Here is a 14,917-nt window from a genome sequence, read left to right on the forward strand (position 1 = left end):
GTAAATTCCAAAATCTTACCCACCTTTCGAATCCATCACTAAAATTATATCATTATTATATAAACTTTTTCAAGCTTTTTTGATAATTAATAAATCCACTAATTAATAATTATTCTCATTCATCAAGAAAACATCAAGGAATTCTTGTTTAGCAATATGATGATAAAACAAACAGGAAATCCATCTCTTTCAAAAATTTCACACTGAATTGCAATTAATTAAACTCTTGGCAAACATTGATAGAACATTTTATTATGCTGGCTGTTGATTCAGGATAAAGTGATGGAAAGGGATGAGAAGAGAGGCGGGATCTTGTTGGTCATGTCATTGTCTCTCAGATCCGCTTGGTGCTAGGCATTGTCAGCCCTTCCATTGTCCGTACAAATCCCTTCTATCTCTTTCTCTTGTCCGTTAGTCCCTTTTCTAATGTATCCAAATCTATTTGGACACATATCAAGCTCATTCTGGTGATCGATTGATGAAATAGTAAGAGATTTATGTTAATTGGTATGAAATCTTTAGGGTTCATTTATTGAGAAAGTTGGCGAATTATAATTTCATGTGGTGTGATGGGATGTTGCGAGAGATGTATTTAACGTAAACATTGAACAGTATGCACTAGGCAATATCGCATACGCACTCAATGCTTGTAGCGTAAACCAGTTTGGTTTACGCGCTCATCGAATGCATGACAACACCCAAACGTACCAACGTATACATCATCATGGCGTTGAATCGCGTAGCGAAAGCATGTTCGGTAAATAGCTTTATGCATCACATCAGGTATCCTTGCTTCAATGACGGCTTCTCGAATGTAGAATTAGGGTAACGCATCGATGATCGGTGCTCCCATTTTATCATGATTGGTTTTCACTGAAAACAGCTTTATCTTGATTATCATTACATTAGAGTATTTAAATATTTCGACTTTTATTTATTTATTGATTCTTTTTCGTTGTCACTTGATAAATAAACACATTTTGAGATTGATAATATTATGAGATTATTTTTATTAAAAGTAAAATATTTGTACGGTTTTAGATGATTTGAAAAAACATCTATCGAAAAATGAAATATTATTGGACGATATTTTTTGATTGATGAGAAAATTTTTTTTCTCTACTATACTTAAAAGAATTTTATGTATATTTTTATTTAGATAAAAAATAGTGATAAAATTTTTCATTTAATAATTTGATTTATTTACTTATTATTATTGGAATGTGGTTTTTATTTGAAATAAAATTGAAAAATTTTTCAATAATAAAAGTTATTTACGGAAATATTCACATGCAAATAAATCCCTCACAAAAAGAGAGATATTATGAAACCTCATTTTTACAAATAGATATTACAACCTATTAAAATTTGCGAATTTATTGAAGTACGCTTTTATTGAAATAAATTGGCAAACATTAATATAGAGCGCTGGAGGCTTTAGTAATGTATCAGTAGTAAAATACATTTAGATTAAAATGAAAAGTTTAATTGAGAATCAAACTCAATCAGTACAAACTCCCAATCCATATTTCCACTAATTACAGAGTTATTTCACTCTGATCGAGAGTAGGATAAATTTTTTTGTATTATGTAAAGCACGGCGGAATGAGTGGGAAAATTTTCAAGTATGCACATGAAAAGATGATAGATAGGTAAAAAGTTAAATGATTGAAATATTTTCCTCCACTAATTACACATGACCTTTGCAAAATTTGCTGGTCTATGTCGACGGAAATCACTGGTTTGTGGTAATCTCGGTGGCAGATTAAAAGGTAAAAAGATCGACGAGAAATGATTTTCTCTCTGTGTTGGGGCAGAGAAAACGTGCACATGTCAGTGAAGAAGGAATCTACCGCGCGTGCACCGTGTTATTGGCACAATCAGTTGGTGGCACGTTACAACTTTCAGAATTGATTATAACTTAAGAAAATGGCTACTGAATTATTGCTGACGTCATACCGCGAATTATAATCGTTAACAAAATTATCACGAGGGAGAAGAAGATCGTTGTCATTTATCAAATTGATTCACTTTATCCTGATTTTGCCAATAACATTTTTTCTCTACCAAAATGCAATTTTTCAAATTATTCAAAAAATCTTATAGTTACCACTACATAAAATAAATACACCTTTTCTATATACAGTGAAAATAATCACATTTAGTACCGGTATTAACACTTGAGATCTTCGTGATATGATACTTGTAAAGAAATAAAAAAAATACCGAAGCCATTTCTAGTGATTGATGTAATGAGTTTTTCTATGTTAGTAATCAAGTAGTATTAGTAGTGGGGTAGTTTTAATTGTTATTAAATATTTTCATAACATAACGATCTAAATGTTCGAATATTTTTAACACGATTCGACACAGCATGAGGACAACATATTCTATTAGAAAAAACTTTCATCACCATGTCACCAGTCTATGTTAATTTTTGTCCGGAAATGAACTTTTTTATCTCTCACACTTATTAAAAGAGCTTATTGATGAATAAAAAACTAAAGTGTATTCCGGCATTTTTGAATGCACTTTGCTCCCTTGTTTTCGGTTATGGACAATTAACAAATTGACAAAAAGAATTTAATTCTATGAAAAAAATGTTCTCATATTAGAATGGTATTCGTTTTTGACGGTCGTCAACAAAAAAAATTTGAGTCGACAATATTAAATGGAAATATGTTTAAAAAAACTTGCTACTGTTTTTAAACAATTAAATTCTATACATTGTCTAAATTAGAATAATTTTAATAAATCATTGTAGAGATTCTAATTGGAAAGTTAAAGCAATAAATTGATAACTGATTCTAAGAGCATTGATAGATAATATTTAATAATTGGTAGTAGCAAATCAATGACAAATTTTTACGAGAATAATTTAAGGGAATCTAAGCAACTGTAGACAAAGACATTGTAGTCTACCCCAAACACATATTTACTTCAGCCATCTTTCCAAAGACATTTTAAAGTATATACTAGTACCCACTTTCCTTTCACTTCTCCTCCTTTCAAGACCATCTGCCATGGGTTTACGACGAGCTTTAGATTATACGTCGCAGATAACGTGCGTCTTTATATTCTGCGCTAAAGTAACTCCTGTGTCATCTTAGAACGCTGAAAGAAAATAACATGCTTTTCTCTCCTAACTATCAAACTAAATTAGATCGAAATTTTGCATTTCCACTGAAATAAATGCCTCCCTTTTTGAGGGATAGAATAGAACATCAGTCAAGTATGGAACATGGCTTGGAACTTCATGATTCTTCTATCACCATCATCCCTCTCACAAATATTGGATTAGCCTTTGTGTGATTCTGTCCGCTTATCGATAAAGTAACAAACTTTTTTGGCTATTTTTACAAACTTTTATGACCTGTTAAAGAGCTCGAGATATCTTAATTAAATTTTCAACAATGAAAATATTTTTGAAAATTATTTTCCTTTAAAAAAATTGTTTATCTTTTTTACGTTCAATAATTTCTTTTAAAGAATCAAAAAATTATATATTAGGAAATGAGAAAACAAAAAAGAGAATATTATTGAAATTAGAATGAGTAATAATTCATGACGACTGTTAAAAAAGTCAGTCGAACATGGTATAAAAGTGAGCGGGGGTGTGAAGGGTAAGTTATTTGAAAGACTCAGATAAAAGATGGACGAGGGATAAATGGAGGAGCAAGAGAAAAGGGCGAGAATATAAGAAACAGGGGGCGTGGAAGAAGGAAAAAAGAAAACTCTGAATTGTTGGGGTTTGGCCCACATCCAATTTCGACTTCAGTTCAGTCACGAGATCGTGATGTATAGAATCGGAAGTAAAGCTCTGGCAAGAGTTTGTGCTACGTCTTCTGGGTAACTTTGAAAGGGGACAGCTTGAAAATGTACATTTTTCCTAAATTTAAGTTTCCAAAATAGCTTGATTTTTTATCTTTTTATTTTTATCAAGTATTGAGATGACATTTAAACGTTGATTTCATTCTTATGAATTACCATTAGATGTTAGTGGATATATAGTACAAACATCATCAGAGATTATCTTCAAAAGACTGTGCGTCGCCAGACTAATTGGACTGTCCAATGTGGCGAATGTTGCGTGTTGCAAACACCCAGAGAACAATCGATAATTCGAGTCGCGTCAGAGAAACGTTCATTTGTCCCGTCATTCAATGCTTGTCCGCTCTTTTTTAAGCATTTCAATCTAGTCATATGTGAATTAATAAAAAACGACAGTTTAAATGGATTTTACTTTTTACGAATAAATGTTTGTTAACAACTGTATTTTATTTAACAACGTTTACAATTCAACCACATTGTCAAAAGAATATTTTTTTTTTGTTATTATGAAAAAAAAGTACCTAGACATTAACTGGGTTTGAACAAAAATTTATCATCATATTTAGTTGTAATATTCAAAAACAAAAGCATCAATATTTCCTTTACCCAATTTTGTTGGTAGGAAAAAAAACATACTGAATTATTCTCAAAGCAGTTATTTTTTTTTCTAAAGTTCCACGCCACCACTTCAATGTTCTTTACGTGTAAAAAATTTTTATGTTAAGAAATATCGCAAAAATAAATCCATTTTCACATATTTAACCCAAATAAACCCTTGATATTAAAATATTTTTTTCTTCTATGAGCTGTATAACTTATTAATTGAATTTAAATATTTTCTTAAAATGAATTTTAGTTATAATTAATATTCTCAATTCTTGCAAGAGAACAATTTGAACTGAAATCGATATGTAGGCCAATTCAGAAGGTTTTTTTTCGATCTCTAAATGTGATTTTTGAACAAATAGTTAAAAAAATGGATCAGTAAAAAATAAAGACATGCATGAAATAGACTTGAGACGCAATTTTAGTGAGCATGTATGTAATGCGAATTCCACGCGGTGGCATCGGTGTGCTAAAATTGAAAAATTACATGAGGTGTAACAAAATGGCGACAAGAACCTTGTGCCAATTTTCTATAGGCCGTCACGAATTTCCCGGAAAGTAGAGAGGAAAATCGACGGAAGAGGTTCATGTTGAGTGAGGGGAACTGAGAGGCACGGAAAAGCGTCTATTATTCACACCGCGTCGACTGAGCGACGGACACGTAATTGTGAATATTTTTGCCACATCTGCGCTGTCGCTCAAGACGATGGCTTAGGTCCAATTGTTCTCTGTCGTTTTCACTTACGATCCTATACCGAATACGTATCAGATTTATTCAATTGCTCTAACAATAACTATTATCGTCGAGAATATTTTGCAATTCCGACAATTATGTCACTGATTTTTCCGAATATTTCACGACTGACTGATCAGCATTATTCGTTGATTCAAGCGAAGATAAAAAATATAATGTCAGGGATAGAAAATGATCGCAATGTCTAAAACTATTCCTTCAATAAATAAATCATTTGCAATTATCCAATTTTGTTTTTTTAACAATCTGCAAATTATTTGCAAATTATTTTCTGAAATTTTTTCATTTTTTAATCAAATAAACTCCAAACTTTTTGTTGATCTTATGTACAAAAAAAGCAAAAGGAATTGTATTCTGGTAAGTGAAATACGAGAAAAGTGATTAAGTAGAGCAGACCTGATAAGGTCAAAGGCTTTTTTTCTTTTCGTAATATCTCAAGTGGTTAATTTTTTCCCGGTTCTATCCTATAATGTTCTTATCACCCAGACAACGTGGCATTCTTTAAGTACTGTGGAAAATATTATTTTTATTTCCTCAGCTAAGTAAGTGGCAGTCGGATAGACATTTGAAAATATTCGTACCCAAGTGTTCAAAGACGCACTCGCAATTTGCCTGCGAAAAATTCCCCTGTCACACTTAATGATAATTTTTCTTCCTTTTGTATGTAAGTTTTTATTATACCCAGAGTGGAAATAAGTATGTTATTGCTTTGTGAGAATTTTATTCACTTCAATTAAAGCTCATTGTTATTTTCTTCATGCAATTGATTTATCACACGACTTAAGGAAATAATTCGGAAAAAAGACTTTGAGAATGAGGGTATAAATTCTTGGAAAGTTTTTTTTTCTTTCTTTAAAACAAGATGCGATCGAAAGAAGTAAAGAAAGACCAAAGATTAGAAATGAGATTTACGCAAACGAAATTCTTGAAAAGGTCACAAGGCTCGCGGCACTTCAACATTTTCTCTTCTCAAAACGGGAAACTTTTAACGATAAATCCCTAGTCACAAAGTACCTCTTGACTTGCCTCTGCACGTTGTTTTTTTTCCTCCTCCAGACTCAAGAAAAAGAAATGGAGCACATCTTGAAAATGGGGTATTATGTTGAAAACGTACAGTCTGATATGCATTCTTCAAAACAATTTCATTGATGATCCACTTCATAATTCCTTATATTCTTTTAATTACTTCAATGAATAATTTATGTATATAAACCACCTAAACTCTTACATGTAGTACTCATCAGAAGATTGATTAATTATTTGAATAGAAATTTACAAAAATCCTCTTTCTTAAGGAATAATAAAATTTTATAAATTTAATTTTAATGAACTTTTTTTCGTGTGAATTTTTTATTTAGTGGAAGAAGAAATCGACCGTTTTTCGATACCGTCGACTTATCAGCTCGTTGAGCAATCGATTGGTGGAAAAAAAAAACTTTTGAGATTTTCTGAAGATTTATTTCTCTCTGATACCTTTCCATTTGTCCATTCATTCATCCGTGGATGCGTTAGTACATCCGTTCATTCGTGCGTTCACTTGTTCATTCGTTTGTACGCACAAGCGTTCATTATATCTTGTAACAACAAATATTTGATCAAACAATAACTTCTAATAGGGAGGTTTGTCTGTAAAAAATGTAACGCAAAGTAGAAAATGCGGTTGATAGTCAAACGAGGCTCTAGTTAGCTAGAAGCAGGTGTAGCGTAAGGTAGTGCACGTTTCAGGCGTTGTGGGAGTTGGCTATTTACTGTATCCACGTTCTGAAGTACAGCTGCACTGTGCGATGGGTTGGAGGTGGCGTAGGTTGAGGATAAAGTAGGTAGGTCGGGGTCAGACGTTGGATACAACTAACGGAGACAAACTGTGTGTTTGCCCCTTCATTACCCCCGAGTAAATACCGACCGGTTTTAATTACAACTCCTCCTTCTAGCTCTTACTACCTTATTCCAACGAGAAGTCTATGTCTCTTACTGCTTGTTATTTACTTGTACGCTTCTGCGAGCGATCTAACTTTCTTGCTAGCGGTTTAACGGCCAGTTCAACCAGATCTTATGCTTCTTCTTCTTCTTCACTGGCAATGCCAGCCAATCGATAATAAAAGTGCTGATGAGTTTGAGTTTCAAGAGAGATTCTTTTTTTTTTACGCTGCAATCAAATATTCTGAAATATTTTTTCTTTGCTCTGCTAATTCCTTCGTTTTCAACTAATTTGGAGTAATGGTTAAGCTTTTAGTTGAGTAATTTAATGACTGAACTGTTTCAGAATCTTTTTAGATATTAATTAAGTAAAATTGGGTAATAAGTTTCATAAAGTAAATAGTAAATAAAATTTCTTTGATTTTTATTGATTATGGATCACATAAATATGTTGAATTGAAAAAAGAAGTATTTTTATTACAAATACGTTGATGATTAGTTCTATTTGTAACTGAAGCGTTTACTGAATGTAGTCGAGACAAAATTAATTAATAGGGTAGTTTTTGATGAAAGAAATCAAGTTTACAGATTTACAAATGGGGAAAAATTAAATGGAGAGGGATTACACGAGATGCAAATGTAAATTACCGGAGGTCGGTGAATCCGGACGTATTTTTGAGGACACGAGGATGAGTTGAAATGTGGAGAAAGAGAAGCTGGAAACATAGTGGGCCGTGTCGACGCCGTACACCCTCTGCAGCAGACATGTATTATTCAGACTGACACTAGTGCAAGCCGAGAATTCGTCCGATAGATGCTGTGTAGGAATAAAGATAAATAGTAGATCTCTATAGAAAGTTAACAAAAAACTATCAACCACAAGCACACGTGAATTTTCTGAAATAAAAAATCATTAAAATAAATTCATTAATTAATTTATATTTAGTATAGTACTTATTATGAAGCTCAATTTTTATTTCGTTTTTTTTTTTTTTTAATTCGAACACGAGAGTTTTAAGAGGACAAATATTAAGCTCAACAATGTCACCTTTTGAACACAAACTCATCAATAAAAAACATGGAGTTTTATTTATCCAAACAAAGTAGAAATTTATTTTGTTTGATAGCTTATGTATTGACAACAAGCTCTCGTGAATTTATTGTTGGGCAATGCTTTTCATTTTGTACCAAATGGAGTTTCGCTGAAATGACATTTCGTGGAAATTCGCAAGGCTAGCGCACTACGACATTTATCGTCTACGAATTGAGAGACAGAATGATACGAGAAGCGAATTGCAATAGTGAAACGGCCGGTAAAACGACGCTCTGTGTGCTACCAACGTCACTTGAATTGCTTCGAGCGCTTTGTAGCGAAATTGGGAACGCACTTTGTTCGAATCTCGCTTTCTCTTCTCCTCACTTGCTTCATCCCAATGCTTTTACTCTAGAATCATCGAGAAATATAGAGGAACGATATAAACACCAATGCCTGAGGACATTCTATGACATTTCGAAAATCCGGACCATTTTTTACTGTCGCAACCATTTGATTATTTCGTCTGAGCATCTTACACTTTTTTGCCACGATATTTGTTATCTTTCAATTACTTTTATTCAATTATTACTGCTTGATGAATTTTTTTTATTAAAAGAAATAAATTCTAATTTATTTTATTAAAAAGTATGTTATTTTATTGGAGATAATTAAAAATTCGGCATGAAGAATGTCGTTAGAGGGTAATAAATTTACTAAAATTGCCACAATAATATTGTAATACTAGTGTTATATTTACAATAAAAACATATGATAAATATTTCTTAATTATTTTTTTTTTCTGCAATACTATGTACATAAATACGATTTGGTATATGTATACCTGTGACTTGGGTAAACATGATATGAGTGTACATAAATGTACTTGATCTTGATGTATTGCCTCACATATCCATCTTCTTTCTTCTCTGTTACAGGTGTTGCTGCTTTTCATGTAAATTGATCTTCCTATATCAGCTGCACCTCCACTATCCTGTAAGTTTCAATTTTTATAAATATTAAATGTGAATGGCTACTTCAACGACTATTCACCATTCTAAAATAATTTCTCTATCAAAATTCTAGAGATATTTTTGCCTAAACAATCAATCGATGACTAGTTTTCATCTTAAAAATTAATTTTTTGATAAATATTTAATAATTTTTTAATTTTAAATTAAAATAAGTGTTTTATTTGTTTGTCAAAAGATGAAAATTAATTTCAATCAATAAAATAGAAAATGATGTTTAAAAAATTGCTTAGAAATACTTTAAGAATAAATACAAGAAGAAAAATGAAAAAAGTTTGAGTCATTCAAACGAGAAAGTGATATTTCACTTCCAACGCACGCTGCTGGGTTTAAAATTCCATAATAGGGTTAGCTAAAGCTATGAATAAATTTAGCGCGCTAGTGGGATTACCACTACTGTAATAATAACATGTGAATCGAAGTCTAACCTTCATCAGCATCATCCTAATACCTATACATTCTATATACTATCCATACAGAATAGAAGTGCGGTCATTGAACCAGTGTTTTCATTCGATTATCGTTTCATGTAAAAAATCGAATAAACAATAGTACTGAATTTTTCTCTCATAAATAGAAAAAAAAAAGTCTTAAGGCGTAAAGAAGCATCAATTATTGTTCCTATTTCAATAAAGGGGAAAGATATTATTCATCAGCATTTTAATTCACAACATTTGAGTATTTAATTTAAGTTGAATATTGTAAGAAACGATCATTCAGTTATCCCTAGTAGAGATCAGCAGCTCAGACTGGTCTGAAACAAAAAAATGAGTGCACGAGACGTGACCCCGAAGAGACTTCATAAATCTTTCGTCAATATCATCACCAACACGTGCACAGGAACGCTTCCGTTCTTTCCATTTTTTCCATTTTCCATCTTTCGTTCTTTTTACTTAGTTTTTTTTCAACATCACCTGATTGTTACTTTTATTTCTTACAAGGAAAAAAATATTTTTTAAAAAAGTTTTTATAAATTTTATCAATATAATTTATATGTATGATAGCTAAATGTGCTTTAGTTGAATCACCAAAAAATAAAATGATTGCAAATCTTTGGTGCCAAGCTGTCGTAGCTTCATTCCTTTCGGAAAAACTATAATTTTTTGATTTTACTTCTGAGTAAAAATGACTACTTAAACTGTCCTTGAAGTCAGATAATTGAGAACTTGATTATTTCCATTCCCTTGTAACATTCAACTATACTTCATGGTCAGACAAATTTGTATTTAACTAGATTATTGCAGTAGATTCCTTCTACAGACGTTACTACTGTAAGTTAACCAGGAAGAAAAAGCGAGTATTTCAATATTCAGACCACGGTACTAGCTCGAGGCAAAACAATTTGGCGGAAGGAGTAGAGAACAGCATCGGTCTTTCTATTCGTGCAATTCGCGGCTTCTCAGTTGCCTCACCACAACAATCCACCGTAGATATAACAGGAAGATAAACTTACTGGCAAGTAGTCTGCTTCCATGGATATATTTATCATTTCTATGTAAAATATCTTTTTGCATTCACCGAAAAATTATTTCAACATGTTTTTGATCTTCGTAATGAGACTAAAAATACATTTAGAGTGTGGTTAATAATTGAGTGGAGTTATTTTCCAAATTTGTTGCTTTGAAAATACTCTGAAATCATTAAGAAGCTCTTTTTTAAATATTGGAAGAATATTCTGAAATTTTCATCTACCAAACAATTAATGTTTTATTTAAAATAAAATTTAACAAAAAAGAAAAAGGATAATTTTGGTCTTATGAATTTAATATAATGAAATATTGGATTGCTTTCTCTCAATTCTTTAGCTTCCAGTGTAGGCGTAATGACATAATCTGTAGATGCAGGGAAATTTTTTAAAAATTTTCTCGTTGGTGGCAGATGTTTAACATGAAATGGGATTGGTCGGCAGTTAAAATACTGATGATAATCTAGGCTAATGGGTCCATGTTGTGTCTACATCACATGGGACGGGTTGTGCGACATTGTACGACTGAAGCGCGAACTGTTAAATGGCTAACGACTTGTCCTGATCGTCTAGACGTTAACGAGAAATTTCGAAAGCACGCGACGGATATAGTGCACCACTGAAGACAGGTGAGAGTGATTTACTGAATTGAAATACCGTAAAGTTAAGTAAGTCCATGAATTCTAAAATTAAGTATAACGACAGGTGTTACAAATTAAGATGCTTTTCTTATTTTTATTCTGTCCAATTAATTGTCAGGTTTCAGCCAAATTCATCAACTCAAGATACATGTCTCTTACAAACACAGATGCATGGAGAGCTTTAAAGTTTTTCAAGTTTTTTTTTTTTTTTTACGTTACCAATGGTTGGTTTAGAGGATCAGAATCAAGATCTACATTGGGCGGTCATTCGTGCGATAGTATCGTGTAGCCAATCATTGAAGGATCCTCCCATTCAATGTTTAATCGTCTCAGCATTCGAAAATTCTCATGAACCAATACCTGTTCATTCAATTAAAAATCCTCAGCAGTTTTTTTAACAGTCCAAATTCTCTGCGGAGAATTTTAAACTCTACATCTTTGTTGTTTTTTCGTCATCTCCCCGTCTCTCTTCCGCATTAATAAAAACTTAAATAATATTTTTTTCCATCCACATTCACTTGGAAACCTTAAAATATTTACTGAAGCAAAAATTGTTAGTCATCAATAACGAAAAAAATAATTGATACAAATTTTTAAATCAAATGTACAAAAAAAAAAACAAAATACTAAAAAGCTAGTAGTTTGTGAAATAGTTTTACAATTCATTAATTGCTCCCTTAAAACATTAAATAACAAGTTGTTTCCACGGTTCAATGAGTCCCGTAAAAGAATCATTGTCGTTTACATCATTAATGTAAGTTTGATTGCATACTGTGGTTGGATAGACGACCACGGATGGTTAGAAGACGTGAAGCAGCAAATTCTGAGCTTCGGAAACGAAAGGATTTTCTCGCAGATGTTACTACGCTACAGATGAGGGGGTACTTTACATATTTAATTGCACCAACCCTGGTGTTTTATCCATCAGGGAACTGTCGTGCTTGCTCTTCTTTCTCCTCAGAGCCAAATGCCCAGTACTTATTCAAGCTTTTTCTCTATTTTTCCATTTTTTATTCGTTTTATTTCACCTTCCTCCTCTCACTTATCTTCTTTGCTCTTTTCTTCTACTCTGTTACTTTCTCCCAAATGGATTGCGACGTTTTATATTCTATAGATAATTAAGCACAGCGTCAGAGCAATAAAATTACTCCCTGTCGTCATGATCATTTTTTCCTTTAGGTTTTATGGTTTCTATAAACCTACGTCAGATGTTAATAATTCTTCAACTTTTATCTTACCAAGTATTCTTTTTTATTTTTAAAGTTGCATCGTAACTTATTTTTTTTAATCATTAAAATTGATATTAATTCAATGACTTATTGTTGATGATGTGATATGCTTTTTTTAAATGTACCTACTTAATTTAATTATTCATTTTTTTATCTCAATGATTCGTTAGGATTTGCAAAGTAAGCACAAAGTGTACACGAGTTACCGTAAACTCGTGTCACGGACTACTGGCTGTCCGTCAATCTGTACATCACGAGAGGAAGGATAAAAAGAATAAGGAAGACAGAACGCTATATGCTATGCTTACGTCAGCGAAACGACTGAATTTCCCTCGCGAATACGATGCTTGAGCAATATCTCGAAGAATCGATTTTCCGCGTGTTACAGAGTTTTCCCATCGGAAAATCATACTCAAGACAGTTTACTTCATTTTTCTTACAATGACTTTTCAAATTCATCTTTCTCTTGGACATGAATTTTTCTGTTAATTATTTACGATTAATACTATCGATTTAAATATATATTTTCACTTAAATTTCCTCTTGAAATTTTTAATAAAACACAGTCAATGTTTTGTTCAAGCGTTACAATGATTTTCATGAGGGAATAAATTTCAAGGACAAATTTTAAAGTAGTCATTGATTGTAAACAATTGGTGGCGTGAGCGAAATGGGTGTAAAGTATACAGAAGTCGGAATAAATCTAGTATGGGACTGGTAGAAAATATCAAATACCTCGTGTACTCGAGGGAAAATGAGGTCAAGTTGATTTTATCCTCGACTGGACGCTGGGAGGTTCACGCTAGCATCGAACGCGTTCGATGGACGTAATTTATGGCCGATACATTTTCATTGGTTCTCTACGCGAATTGCGAGAGAGTTCGGATCCCCCTTTTTCCATACCCCAACCCTCACTGAATATCGAGCAAAAGCGCGATAACGAAAGAGAGATGTCCAGGACTCGGGTCGGAATCGTGTCCGGAATTTCCATGACCCCATCGAATGTTTCTCCTCTCTCTCTCTCTCTCTCTCTCTCTCTCTCTATCGCTGTTTTACGGCCGCTGTTGCCGCTCGACAGAACTTGGACACTGTGAAATCCGAACAAAATATTTATTACTATTATCCATGTTTTATATGTTTGATAAAAAATATGCTTGCTATGGATTTTTAGTTACAATTATAAATTTAGTTGGCTAGACAAAGGTAAAATAAAAAAGAAGAAAATTACTATTACTTCAAACCGAACTTGTTGAAAGAAAGAGATAAAGATATTGATAGATGTTAAATTATATTCAAGAAGAAAAGTCTTGGAGATGATTGACTATCGATCGAGAGCTTTCCAGGATCTCATTAGATTGAGAAGCGTTACTCTGAAGACGAGCTTCATCCGTAAGTCGATTGCTCAAGCTTGCGATTGAGGCGTGTAATGAGTTTTCGTGTGAAAGCGAGAGCTACAGAAAAACCGAGTCATTATGGTTAAATAAGTATTGATACAAGACATTTTCATATTATTTCTAAAGTAGTTTTCAAATGTTATTACATGAGAAGAATGTCACAGTAAACCTTTTTCATATTTTTCAAATTATCTAAAAGCACATCATTAGGATTGGAGTGTTTGAGATGGAAAAATCTATTTATTTAACGATCAAAATGATCTGTAAAACAAATTTTCATTAATCATTATCGACTATTGGTAACATAGTGTTGATGATTCAGATTCATTAAATTCGAAGGTTGCTTAAGCATTTTAGTAATAATCAAAATATTTATATAGCTAAAAGTAATTTTAAGTGCACTCTTAGGTTAGCCTACTATGTAGATAAGGTATAGGCAAAAGTTCTCTCAAACGTCTTGGGTCTTCTTGGCAAGAGGCTGAGGATTAGCTTGGTAGAAACTAGCTCGTAGAAACGGACTGATCTGAGTATCTGTTCTCTCTTTCTCTGGCATTCTCTCTCGCCCTTCATCCAGTTAGCATGACCTGTAACGTGCAAACGGGGTATTTGGTGTTGAGATTACCGGAACTCAAAGTTTGATTGGCTGGGTTAAGGTATCAAGTTTTGGGAGAAGCTCTAGACAACTCGGTCTGATCCTAACGGCATGTATTGGACGGCTTCCACCAATGAGTTCCAACATTGTCCTTCACACCATCTTGACTTCTGATGAAATTACCTTCCAACGAGTGAACAAGTTTCTCGTCAACATCCGGATTTTCTACGAAATTTTGAGTAAAATATCCAAGTTTATTTTTATATCTTAATACAAAAGTACAATGGAAATTACGTAGTTATGATTTACGTATGACAAATCGTTCCAGTTTGAGTACGGAATAATCTCGTAAGTTTATTTATCCAACTATAGGTGGATGTCGAAAACATTCCTAGTGCCGGAAATACTATAAAGTGTACGATCT

At 32.7% G+C, this 14,917-nt stretch overlaps 1 protein-coding gene across 7 annotated transcripts in view; it reads left to right on the forward strand.

The window, feature by feature from the left end:
• The window catches only part of LOC118075140 (uncharacterized), a 149,919-nt gene that overhangs the window by 17,017 nt on the left and 117,985 nt on the right, over positions 1-14,917 (forward strand). For all 7 annotated transcript variants that reach the window (XM_035096815.1, XM_035096814.1, XM_035096813.1 and 4 more), the window contains one exon: positions 9,080-9,137. The gene's annotated coding sequence lies outside the window, so the exon portion shown is untranslated. The remainder of the gene's footprint in view (positions 1-9,079; positions 9,138-14,917) is intronic.

This window comes from Chelonus insularis, unplaced genomic scaffold (genome assembly GCF_013357705.1).
Source record: "Chelonus insularis isolate UGA/USDA-ARS -01 unplaced genomic scaffold, ASM1335770v1 contig_146_pilon, whole genome shotgun sequence".
Taxonomy (NCBI): Eukaryota; Metazoa; Arthropoda; class Insecta; order Hymenoptera; family Braconidae; genus Chelonus; species Chelonus insularis.